Genomic DNA, 13554 nt, shown 5'->3' with positions numbered 1-13554 from the left:
TTGGACTATTGTAATACCACTATCAGACACACATAATGGATTGAATGTGAAATTTATAAATGCACATTTACTACCAGAAATATGAACCTTGTATAGAAAAATATAGCACCACCCAAAAAATTTTTTTAAAAATCAGAAAAAAATAAATCAAAGCAAGGGATATTTGCTTTATAGAACAGCACAAGAGGAAGCCACGTTGGCTGAGCCAGGGTAAAGGGACAGAAACCAATTCAAAGAGCCAATGAAGCCAAGATACTCTGCTCCACTTTATAGCCATTCATTCCTCCTAGTCAAGAAACCATGGGCCATAGAAAACAACATACTACAATCATAAAAATGCAGAAGCAATGCAGACCTCCACCATGCTTAGTGAAAGAAGATGGTAGCTCCAAGGATATGAAAAGTACCAACCTTTTATTTAACCTCTCAAATAACTTCTCAGAGAAGAACTATGGAAGATGTTCATATAACTCAAGGAAATCATGGAAAAAATTGAACCCTTGGAACAAGAATCAAGAGGATATGAGAGTAGAAATAAGAAACTTCAAACTGAAATAACAGGATGAAAAATTTGGTAGGTTATTTGAAAACCTAAATGGAAATATAATTCAACAAATTAAAAGTGGCTAAACACAGAATTAGTGAGCTAGAAGATGAAATGGATAACAACTATACACAATAAAAGTGGTTGGCAAAGCACCTCAAAACTAATGACCAGACAATGGGAAAACTTCTCAATGAATGTGAACAGACAAAAATAAAGCCTTTGATAAGTTCAAGAGATATAACATAAGAATCATTAGAATCCCAGAGACACAGGAAGAAAACCCCCATGAAGTATCAGCAATCAGGAAGATCATTGCAGAGGAAACTCAGGAGCTAAAATGTGTATGCAAATAAATCCTACATGCCAAAAGAGTACCAGACAAGAGAGGTCCAGAAGAAAGCAACCCAAGACATATTCTAGTTACAATTGCAAACCACATTGATAGGGATGGAATACTGAAAGCAGTAAGATCAAAAAGTGAAATTACGTTCAAAATAGTATTCCTAAGAAGTACTGCAGATTTGTCACAAAAAGCCCTTAAGGTGTGAAGGCAGATATAAGGTTTAAAGACAATGAAATTAATGCATCACCAAGAGCTCTTCACTCAGCCAGACTTACATTTAGGTTTGAAGGAAGGACACACACCATCATGAATAACAGCTTAGAAACTTCACAGACTCAAAACTACCCTTAAAAGATGAACTGAAAGATTTACGAATGTTAAATCACATGATCATATCAACAGATGCAGAGAAAGCATTTGATAAGGCCCAAAACCCATTCTTGATCAAAACTCTAAGCAAAATGGGAATGGAAGGAACCTTTCTCAATATAGCTAAGGCCATCTACCACAAGACAGTGCAAATATTGTCCTCAGTGGAGAAAAACTGAAAGTCTTCCCTCTAAGTTCTGGCACAAGACAAGGCTGTCCTCTCTCACCACTCCTATTCAACATAGCACTGGACGTACTTGCTATAGCGATTAGTCAAGAAAAAGATATCAAGGGAATCCAGATTAAAAAAGAAGAAGTCAAGCTCTCGCAGTTTGCAGATGACATGATACTCTACTTAGAAAACCCTAAAGACTCTAACAAAAAGCTTCTAGAGATAATAAACTCACATAGCAATGTGGCAGGTTACAAAATTAACACACAAAAATCAATGGCCTTTCTATACACCAATAATAATAGGGAAGAAATGGATATTAAGAAAACAACGCCATTCATAATAGTGCCACACAAACTCAAATATCTTGGAATCAACTTGACTAAAAATGTGAAGGAACTATACAAAAAAAATTATAAAAATCTGCTCCAAGAAATAAGAGAGGATACACAGAAATGGAAACACATACCCTGCTCATGGATGGGCAGGATTAGCATCATCAAAATGGCAATACTCCCCAAAGCATTGTACAGATTTAATGCGATCCCTTAAAGATACCCATGACATTCTTCAAAAAAGTGGATCAGGCACTTTTAAAATTCCTTTGGAACAATAACAATAAACACCCTAGAATAGCTAAAGCAATCATTGGGAAAAAGAATATGGAAGAAATTACTTTCCCCAATTTTAAACTGTACTACAAAGTAATAGTTATCAAAACAGCATGGTATTGCAATAAAGATAGGCCCTCAGATCAGTGGAATAGGCTTGAATACTTAGAGAATGTTCTCCAGACATACAATCACCTAATTTTTGATAAATGAGCAAGAAATCCTAAATGGAGCAAAGAAAGCCTCTTCAACAAGTGGTGTTGGCACAATTGGCTAGCCACTTGCAAAAAACTTGAACTTACACCCCCCAGCTAACATCATGTACAAAGGTAAAATTCAAATGGATTAAACACCTCGATATCAGACCGAAAACCATAAGATATATAGAACAACACATAGGCAAAAACTCCAGAACATTGAAACTACAGGTATATTCAAGGAGGAAACTGCACTCTCCAAGCAAGTGAAATTAGAAATTAACAAATGGGAATATATTAAGCTGAGAAGCTTCTGCACCTCAAAGGAAATAGTGCTCAGGATACAAGAGCCACCTAATGATTGGGATAAACTATTCACCCAATACCCATCAGATAAGGGACTGATCTCCAAAATATACAAGGCACTGACAGAACCTTACAAGAAAAAAACATCTAATCCCATCAAAAAATGGGGAGAAGAAATGGACAGACACTTTGACAGAGAAAAAATACAAATGGCCAAAAGGCACATGAAAAAATGCTACTCATCACTAATCATCAGGGAGATACAAATCAAAACAACTATTAGGTACCACCTCACACCACATATATTGGCACACATCACAAAGAATGAGAACAAGCAGTGTTGGTGGGGATGTGGAGAAAAAGGAACTCTTATCCACTGCTGGTGGGAATGCCGTCTAGTTCAACCTTTATGGAAAGCAATATGAAGATTCCTCCAAAAACTGGAAATCGAGCTCCCATATGATCCAGCTATACCACTCCTAGGAATATACCCTAGGAACACAAAAATACAATACAAAAATCCCTTCCTTACACCTATATTCATTGCAGCACTATTTACCATAGCAAGACTCTGGAAACAACCAAGATACCCTTCAACAGATGAATGACTAAAGAAACCGTGTTACATATACACAATGGAATATTATGCAGCTGTCAAGAGAGATGAAATCATGAAATTTTCCTATACATGGATGTACACAGAATCTATTATGCTGAGTGAAATAAGTCAGAGAGAGAGAGAAAGATTCAGAATTGTCTTACTCATCTATAGGTTTTAAGAAAAATGAAAGACATTCTTGCAATAATAATTTTCAGACACAAAAGAGAGGAGGGTTGAAAGTTACAACTCACCTCATGAAACTCACCACAAACAGGGATGAGTTTTGTTAGAGAAATAACTACATTGTGAACTATCCTAACAATGAGAATGTATGAGGAAAATAGAAAGCCTGTCTAGAGTACAGATGGGGATAGGGTGGGGAGGAGGGAGAATGGGACATTGGAGATAGGAATGTTGCACTGGTGATGGGTGGTGTTCTTTACATGACTGAAACCTAAACACAAACATGTATAAAATAAAAAATATATAAAGATGAACTGAAAGATTTACTTTAAGATAAGACTGACTGCAAGGCACACCAAACTCCTACTAAAGTATGACACTAAATCCCATGAAAATAATATCTCGCAATGTCAATGCACCAATTAAGATATAAAGTGGAAAAAATGGATCAAAAAGCTTTATCTACCATTTGTTGCCTACAAGAAACACATCTGAATAGTCACGACTCAAACTCTAAGTTTTGACAATCATTCAATAAAACTACTCCCGTGGCCAAAGAGGTGGCGCTAGAGGTAAGGTGTGTGCCTTGCAAGCACTAGCCAAGGAAGGACAGTGGTTCAATCCCCGGTGTCCCATATGGTGCCCCCAGGCTAGGGGCAATTTCTGAGCATTTAGCCAGGAGTATCCCTGAGCATCAAACGAGTGTGGCCTCCCCCACCAAAAAAAGAAAAAAAAAAGAGAACTACTCCCTTAAAAAAGCTGGTGTAGCCATAATAATATCAGATAACACAGACATTAGACTAAAAAATTTTACATGGGACAGAGATGAAAAAATTCTTAAAATGGGAAGAAATATGACTCATAAACATATATGCAACCATTGAGGGGCCAGAAAAATATTTAAAGTAACTGCTGACCAACTTGAAAAAGACATCAATAAAAACACAATAGTGGGAGACTGACACTGCCTTGTCACCAATTGATAAGTCAACCAGGCTAAAACCTAAGAAGAAGATGCTAGCACTGAAAGGAGCAATGGAAGAAATTGGCCTAATATAAATAGGGCTTTCAATTACCTGAAAACTGGATACACATTCTTCTTCAATACACATGGTTCATTCTCCAAAATAGACCACATGGTAGCCCATAAAGCATACTTAAATAAAATAAAGAGAATAGAAATAATACAAACTACCTTATATCAATCATTCACTGGGAGTGAATAATGAGAATACTCAGATGAAAAATTTTAGCACCTGGAAATAAAACAGCTCACGACTGAACCCACTACTACAACCAGTGGGTCAGAAACAAAATCAAAGAAGAAATCAAAAAATTCCTGGAAACAAACAAGAATAAAGACATAAATTATCAAAATTTGTGGGATATAATAAGGACATAATAAAAGGAAAATTTATAGCTTTGCAAACATTCATCAGGAATGAAGAAAGGTCCTACATAAGTAACTTAATCTCACAACTTACAAAATTCAAAACTGATCAACAAAATGAACCAAAAATAGGAAGGTGAAAGGAAATAATAAAGCTTGAAGCAGAATTAAATGAATGGGGAATTCAAAAAATAATCCAAAATATCAATGAAAATAAGAGTTGGTTCTTTGAAAAAATAAACAAGATTTATAAATACTAGGAAAACACAAAGAAAGGAAGAGAGAAAAATTTAATAAAGTAAATTAGAAATTAATATGAGAAGATTATTACAGATACTACAGAAAATCAAATGGTAATCAGGGACTACTTTGAGAAACTCTATGCCACAAACAAGAGAACCAGGAAGAAATGGATAAATTCTTGGACTCTTATAAACTCCTAAGGTGAACCAAGATGACCTAGCATATCTGAACAGATCCATCACTAGTGATGAAATTAAAATGGAAATTTGAAAAAATATTCCCCCAAACAAGGCCTAGATGGATTCACTACTGAATTATTTAATAATTTCCAAGAAAATATATTACCAATTCTTTTCAGACTCTTCCAGGATATTGAAGAAATATAAACACTCCCAAATAGTTTTTTTATGAAGTTAACATCACCATAACACCAAAATCAGACAGATGCCACACAAAAAGAGAAATATAGACCAATATCTCTGATGAACACAAATATAAAGCTCCTCAACAAAATCCTAGCAAATAGGATCCAATGCCTCATCAAGAAATCCATACACCATGACCAAGGATTCATTCTGGAGATGCAAGAATGTTTCAACATATACAAGTCAGTCAACGTAATATACTGATTCATCAAAAGGAAAATTAAAACCACGTGATCATATCAATAAAGGTATAGAAAGCATTTGGGAAGGTCCAATATCCATTAATAATAAACACTCCAAAAGGTTGGGAATGTAAGACACTTCTCAATATAATCAACGCCATTTGCCTTGGCAAATATTATACTCAATGGAGAAAAACTGTAAGTCTTTCCCATAAGATCTGGCACAACTCATGGCTGCCCCCTCTCGCACTCCTATTCAACATAGTACTGGAAGTACTTTCTATCTAGAGCAATTAGTCAAGAAAAATATATCCTTGGTGGTGGTAATGTTGCACTGGTGAAGGGGTGTGTTCTGTTTATGACTGAAACCCACTACAATCATTCTTGTAATCAAGCTGCTTAAATAGATTAAAAAGAAAGAAAAAATATCAAGGACGTCCAGATATGAAAGGGAGAAGTAAAGCTCTCATTATATGCAAATGACATGATACTATATTTAGAAAATCCTGGGCCTGAGCAATGGCAGTGGTAGGGCATTTGCCTTGCATGTGGCTGATTCAGGACTAGCCTGGATTTGATCCCTGGTGTCCCATATGGTCTGCCAAGCCAGGAGCGAGTTTTGAGTGCATAGCCAGGAATAACCTCTGAGCATCACCAGATGTGGCCCCCAAAATAAAAAAATTTAAAAAAAGGGAAGAAAAAGAAAGAAAACTCTAAAGACTCTACCAAAAAGATTCTAGAAACAATAGATTTATATAGTAAAGTGGCAGGCAAAAAATCAATGGTCTTTAAATACACAAATAATAATAGAGAAGAAATACACATAAAGAAAAGTATCCCATACACTATGGAACGACAAAATTTCAAATACATTGAGGTTGACTTAACTAAAGAAATGAAAGGCATACAAAGAAAACTATAAAATACTGCTTCAAGAAATAAAAGAGGACAAATGGAAATAGACATATATTTCCTGTTCATAGGTTGAGAGGACCACTAGCATTAAAATGACCATAGTCCCCAAATCATTATAGAGATTTAAAGCAATTCCTAACATCTTGCCTTCAGGGCAGGCCTCCCTGTAATAAAACCTAATGGTGAGATGAAACCAGAAGATGTTTATGTGTCCCCCTGATTCCAAATAGGATCTGTACAAAAAAATAGGATCTCTAACTACAGAATAATGACTGTGACAACCATGATTGTGAAGAACTTTTACTGGGACCACAGAGAAAGACTTTGGAGTTAGACAACATAGTATGCTTGGAGCCTGTAATTGGTTTTAAGCCAGGATATTTCACGGGTAAGGTCTCCCTGTTTTTAGGCAAGAGCATTTTCTGTCTATTTCCCCCATATTTTGCTGTGCCTATACAAAACAAACAAAAATACAAAAAATCTGCCATACACACATACCTTTTTTTAACTGTATTTTTTTAAATCCCTTAGCTTTTAAATTGGGGATTCTGCCTATTTCATTGAACCTTGGAACACTGATTATTTTACCACATTAAACTGAGAAGTTACTTAAATTCAAAGGAAATAGTAACTAGGGGAACTAGCTCACTGCCTGCCGAATGGGATAAATTCTTCACCCAATACCCATTATAAGTGACTGATATCTAAGATATACAAGGCACTGACAGAACAACAAGAAAAAAGGTTAACCACATAAAAATAATAGGGAGATAAAAATGAACTGATATTTCTTCAAAGAAGAAATACAGATAACCAAGAAGCACATGAAAAAATGTTCTGCATTACTAATAATCAAGGAGATGCAAATCAAAACAACAATTAGATATCATCTCATGCCATAGAGCAGGGGTGGCGAATACACGGCACTTGAGCAGCATGCGGCTCCCGGCCAAAATGAATGCAGCTTTTTGCCTCTTACCATGATTTTGTATACTGTGGCTCTTTGCCAAGTTTGGATTTTGTTCTGCTGCTTCCAAGGAGGGACCTCTGATCTCCTAGCGCATAGTCTCATCTCCCATCCCTTGGAAACAACTGCACGTGCCAGCGAGCTGGGGACCCATGTGTCACATGTTGGGTCACATCTTGCCTTTAATTCTTAGTGTGAAGGATGCAGCACACCCTCACCGTCACTGCAGGATTTTGACCCTCACTCAAAATGGCAAAATGCAATATGTGTTTAATAGATTATTCTTAAATTATATGCTTTTGTGTGAGTGTTTGTTTTGGCAGGTCACTGCGTGGTGTGCGGCTCTCTGACTCTCACAGTTTAAAATTTTTGGCTTTTTGTGTCGAACTTGTTCGCCACCCCTGCCTTAGAGACTGGAACACATCACAAAGAACAAAAACAACCACTGCTGGTGTGGATGTGGGAGAACGGAACTCTGACTCACTGCTGGTGAGTTTTCATATTTTCAATTTTACATTTTGTTTTGTTTTGTGTTGTTTTGAAAAAACATATATTTGAAAAAATATGATCATGTTTTTCAAGTGAAATAAGTTCTTCTAACATCAAAAAAATTGTGTTTCCTTTCCCCCATAGTTTATGATTAAGCTGATTTAGATGTGAAGTAACATCCACCGTAAAATACAATTTTTGAGTCCACTGACCATTTGCTAATTCTGGATAGTGAACACCCTTCTTGATGAAAAATGCTTTGATTTCTGATAATAAGAAAGCAAAACGTTTCCTCTTGATAACCAAAATGTGCTGAAAATTTGAAATCCTACAATATGGAGATGAAACAGGTAAAAGAGAAAAATCTTTTAATATTCTTTAAAAGCAAGAACAGTGTTCCAGAAAAAAGTAGTGATTTCATTGAAAAAAAAAATTTAATGACACTTTAGTGTGTGCTGCAAGAAACCGAACTAAAATACACACAAAAACAAAAATGGCACTTTGTTAAAGGCATATGATATTATATCATAAAGGAATTATTATAGAGTGTGTGAAACATTTTAAAAATAATTTTCTTATTTAAGCATACTTGTTACAAATTTATTCATAATTGTGTTTCAATCATAGAATGTACACCACCCTTCACCAGTGCACTTCCACCACCATCAATGTCCCTTGTTTCTTTCCCCTCACCCTCCTCTGCCTATGTCAGGGGCAGGCATTTTGCTTTTTTCTCTTTATCTCTCTTTTTCTTTATGACACTGAGGTTTGCAAAATTTTCTTTATGACACCATGGTTTGCAATATTGTTAATTAAAGGGTACCATGCATGTCACTTATCCATTTTCAGCATTCAGTTCTTGTCCTGAGTGATAAGTTCCAACTATTAATGTCATAATGTACCTTTTTCTCTATTCCAACCAAACTTACCACTTTTTATGGCAAGCTTCCTATCGTGAATTAGTACTCCTGTCCCTTATCCCTATTTTCTCTAGATATTATTACCATATTGCCATTTACTAATCTTATATGCCACAAATTATTATTCCGTGTCTACACCTCTTCTTCTGACTCATTTCACTCAGAATAATAATTTGATGTATTGATTTATGTACAGATAATGCAACATGCATGCTCAGTGATTTTGTGTAGTCACAAAAAACAGAAGTTGCACACCTGTACATTGTATCCACTCGTATGATAGACTGGATTCAAAAAAACTCCCTGCTGAACTAAACTCTGTGACAGATGACACAGTAAAGATAATTTGTGAAATTCACAACTATGATCAAATCCAGTCTATTCACCACCCTGGGTAAGAGTATGGAAGCCCACTACTAGCATCTTCTCCCTGAAGAAGTGAAGTGGCTGTTCAGGGGAAGGGTGCTCTCTCGCCTTGTTGGCAAGAGGGAAGAAGTAGTGCAGTTTCTGTGAGAGCAGAACTCTGACTTTGTACAGCCCCAGTTGGACAAATGTATAGCTAAGCTTGTGTATTTGGCAGACATTGTTCATTTTCTTTATGAACTTAATATATATCTGCAGTAGAGTTCCACAAGTAGTTTTTACAAGGAGACATAAGATGGATGTGTTCAAAAAAGAATCTGATTCTGGGATAGCTGTGTCTGAGAAGGAGATATTGAAATGTTTCCACTCTTGCAAAAGATTTCTGATTGGCACTTATATTATGTAGAAAGTCATAATCAATATGAAAAACAGCATTTAAGGGCATTAGCTCACAACTTTAATCATGGGTACTCTGAAATTGAGAATCCACGAAAAAGAAAACTTGGGGTTGAGAATCCCTTCATGGAAGATGCCCACTCTTGTGCAAAATAAAATATGTGTTGCAAATCAGCCCCGATGAGGTTGACTGATGGAGGGATGGAGGATGAGGCCTTTCTTCTCCAGTTGGGACCATGCGTCTGTTAACCTGTTCAGCCAGCGGTTCTGAGGTGAATGCCGCGGGAAGAAAGCCAATATGCAGTCAGGCTTCTGATCAGGGTAGGGTCAGTAACATAATAATCCCATAAAAATGTTTACATACACAACAATATGTATTTTAAGATCACTCCAGGAACTGTATTTTTAAACCCCACGCAACCTGGTCTGAAGAAGCAGGGTAGCAGGAAAGAAATAATAAACCAAGCTAGCCAGGAAAGAGCCGAATATGGCTTGCGAGCTGCAGCTTTCCGACCACTGGTCTATGCAATTCTCCACCTGTGTAATTCTACTATTATGGCTTGCTACATGTTTTGTAGTTTCTTCAATTCTTTTTGTATGTATTCTCTCATCTTCTGAAAAAGTTCTTTAAGATAGTTGGATTTTATATCTATAGATTTCTTAATTTTGCAGTCGAGTGACTCCTTGATTTCCATTGCAAACCATTAAGTACTAATTTTAGGTTTTCATATATAAGGTTCAGGCATTTGAGGGGACTTGGAGATTTCCAGGATTTCTCTTCATATCCCCCACAGTAGATGTCTTCTTTAGCTTCCCCATTAAACTTTGCATTTAGTGTTTTAGAGTGCTAGAGTATCAGGAAATAAGCGCTAGATCTAATCTACAACGAAATCTATGATATAAACTGAAATGGGTTTGGGAAAATGTTTGGGAAAAATAGTACTGATGAGAAGGAAAGGGTTTCAGTAATGGCACTGGGATCCAGAGAAGGCTGAAGGAAGGGGATGGAGGCCCCATTAGAGCTTGGTAGAGGGGATTAGGATGGGAACCTCCTGTTCCTGCCTAGACACTGGTCTGACTGTCCCCGAGAAATAAAGATTCAGAAATAGCATTGGGACCAGGAATGAGGCTGGGAAAAGACACCAAAAGACAGTCCTGTTTGTGTTTGGTAGAAAGGATCAAGGTGTAAGGTGTCCTATTCCCTCCCCGACACAAACCTGACTAACCCCAAAGGGTAGATGGATAGTGATGGCACTGGAACCCAAAAGGTTGAAGGAAGGCGAATAAGGAGGCCCCATTCGAGTTTTGTGGAGAGGATTAGGACAGGAGTCTCCCTTTTCCAGCCCAGACACTGGTCTGACTGTCCCCAGGGAACAAAGGCTCATCAATGGCCAATCCAACACTTTTTCTCTTACTCTCTCTCCATTTTTTCGTTTTAGACACTGTAATTTGGAATATTGTTACTGAAAGGATACCATGCATATATTTTTTCAGCACCTAGTTATTGTCCAGAGTGATCACTTCCAAATTTAATTATACAATGATGATCATTCTTACAACAAAAGAGGCAGAATATAAAACCCACATAGAATGGTTACAAAACTCTTAATAAGGTACTTGAAGAAGACTAAAATAAATGGTAAATCATACCATGTTCATGGATTAGAAGAATCGGTATTATCAAAATGACCATCTTACCTAAATTTATATATTGATTCAATACAATTCCTCTCCAAATTAAGAAAATATTATTTAAAAACTTGGAACAGTCAATTATCAAGTTTGTGAGGAATTATATATAAGATATCAAATAATCAAAACTGGATTAATAAAGAAAAGAAACTGGGGACTTCTCATTTAATGCCCTCTAATACTAATACTCTAAAAGCTGTATTACAAAGTCATAGTGTTCAAAACAGTACAGTATTGGACCAAAGACAGATATTGTGACTCATTAATTTAAATATGATATCTAGTGACATGTCCCCAAATATAGACAGTGAATTTTTGATAAAGAGCTGAGAATATGAAATGAAATTGAGACAGTCACTTCAACAAATGCTGTTGGGACAATTGAATTACCATATGTTGTTGGCTACCGTGACTGACTCAGTGGTTACTTTTGCAAAACTCCCTGCCATCTTTTCAGTGCTAAGTGCTGTTTGCTATAAGCCCATATACCAACAGGAAAAAGGCAACCTTCAAGTAATAAGTAACTTCTCAGCCTAGGGGAGGAAGACACTGCCTGATACCATGGAGCCAAGTCTCCCTATAACTTACATTCCTGAGTTAATAGCTAAACCTCATCGCCCTATGTGACAGAGCTTGCCCCACCATAAAACCTGCTGAGAGTTCCGGAAAGTGGTCTGCAAACCCTACTTTAGGGTCATAGGGCAATTCCTTGAAAGCTGCTGACTTAGGAATGCTTGTAAGATTGTCACTGCTTCTCCCTCCCTTCTGGAAAATGATTTACTGCCTTTGTTTCATGGCTTTCGCGCCAAAATGTATGATTGACACCACCTTTTACCTGCCCCCTTCTCCTTCTCTATATAAGAGATGCAGGACCCTAATAAAGTCACCTTAGAACGGTCTAATCGGTCTAATCGCCTAAGGTCATTATTACTAACCTCTCTCAGATTTTTTACAGCTGTGGTTGTGCTTCTAGCCCTGCTAAATAAAGGTGCGGTCGTCCGTGAGCCTCTCAACTGATTCCTGCTGGCCGGGCCCCTCCGGGGGGCTTGCAGGACCCCGCAATATGTAATAAATTAAAGCTAGATTAATATTTCACATCTTATACCTAATTCAACAAAATTGGATCAAAGATCTTGAGATCAGACTTGAATCTATAAAATACATCAAGAAAACCATTGGCAAAATACTCCAAGAACTACACTTCAAAGGAGTCTTCAACAATATGATGCCAATGGCAAAGGTTAGATGATCCCATATTGAACAAACGGAATAAATAGCCCCTTTATTTTTTATAACAAAAAAAAACAGGCTAAAATTTAAAAAAATGGGGATAAAATATTTGCACTCAACACATCTGAAAAAGATTGATATCTAGGATGTACAAAGTACTCACAAATATTAAATCCCCAGAATCTAAAAAAAAACTATAAAAAATAGGAAGAGAAAATAAACAGACAGATTGTAGGAAGACCAACAGATGGCCAATAGGCACATTAAAAATGCTCTTCATCACTTATATTTAGAGAAATCCAAACCATGACAAGAATAAGATATCATCTTCAATGAATGTATGATGGCACACACCAACAATATTGGGAACAGTATGTATTGACAGGAATGTGGTGCTTGTAGGAATATTGTCTGGTTTACACCCTATGGAAAACATTAGAATTAAATTTAGAATTGAGCTGCCATCAGATAGAGCAATTCCAATTTTGGGTATCTATCCTCAGGGCAAAAAAATATTTATTTAAAAGAAAGTATGCACACTTCTATTCATTGCAGCACTCAGCACAATAACTAAGAGTTAAAACCAATCTAGATGTTCAAAAAATGATGAGTAGATCATAAAGATATGGTCCACATACAATGAAATATACATAGCTATAAGGAATGATACAATCATACAATTTACTGCAACATTGATGGAACTGGAATATATATTAAGCCAGAAGAAAGACATAGACAGGATAAAGAACAATGAAGGATAAAGGTAATTATACATAGCATTTAGTATAACTGCATGAGGACTTGCAATTGTTTGAATGGGAGCTTTTCTAGAACACTCCTGCCTTCAAGGTATAGTGAGGACAAGGAATACTAGATTGAAAAAGGAGAAAACAGATTTGAAATAACAGGGAGCAAGGGTCAAGGGGATTCAGGTATACTGATGGTGTTAAGGAAGGACAGAATTAAATATCCAAACCAAAAAGTCAACAATGAAATTATAAATGCCAAAGTAT

Source organism: Suncus etruscus, chromosome 4, assembly GCF_024139225.1.
Source record: "Suncus etruscus isolate mSunEtr1 chromosome 4, mSunEtr1.pri.cur, whole genome shotgun sequence".
NCBI classification, from domain to species: Eukaryota; Metazoa; Chordata; class Mammalia; order Eulipotyphla; family Soricidae; genus Suncus; species Suncus etruscus.
Note: the sequence above shows the minus strand (reverse complement) of the source record.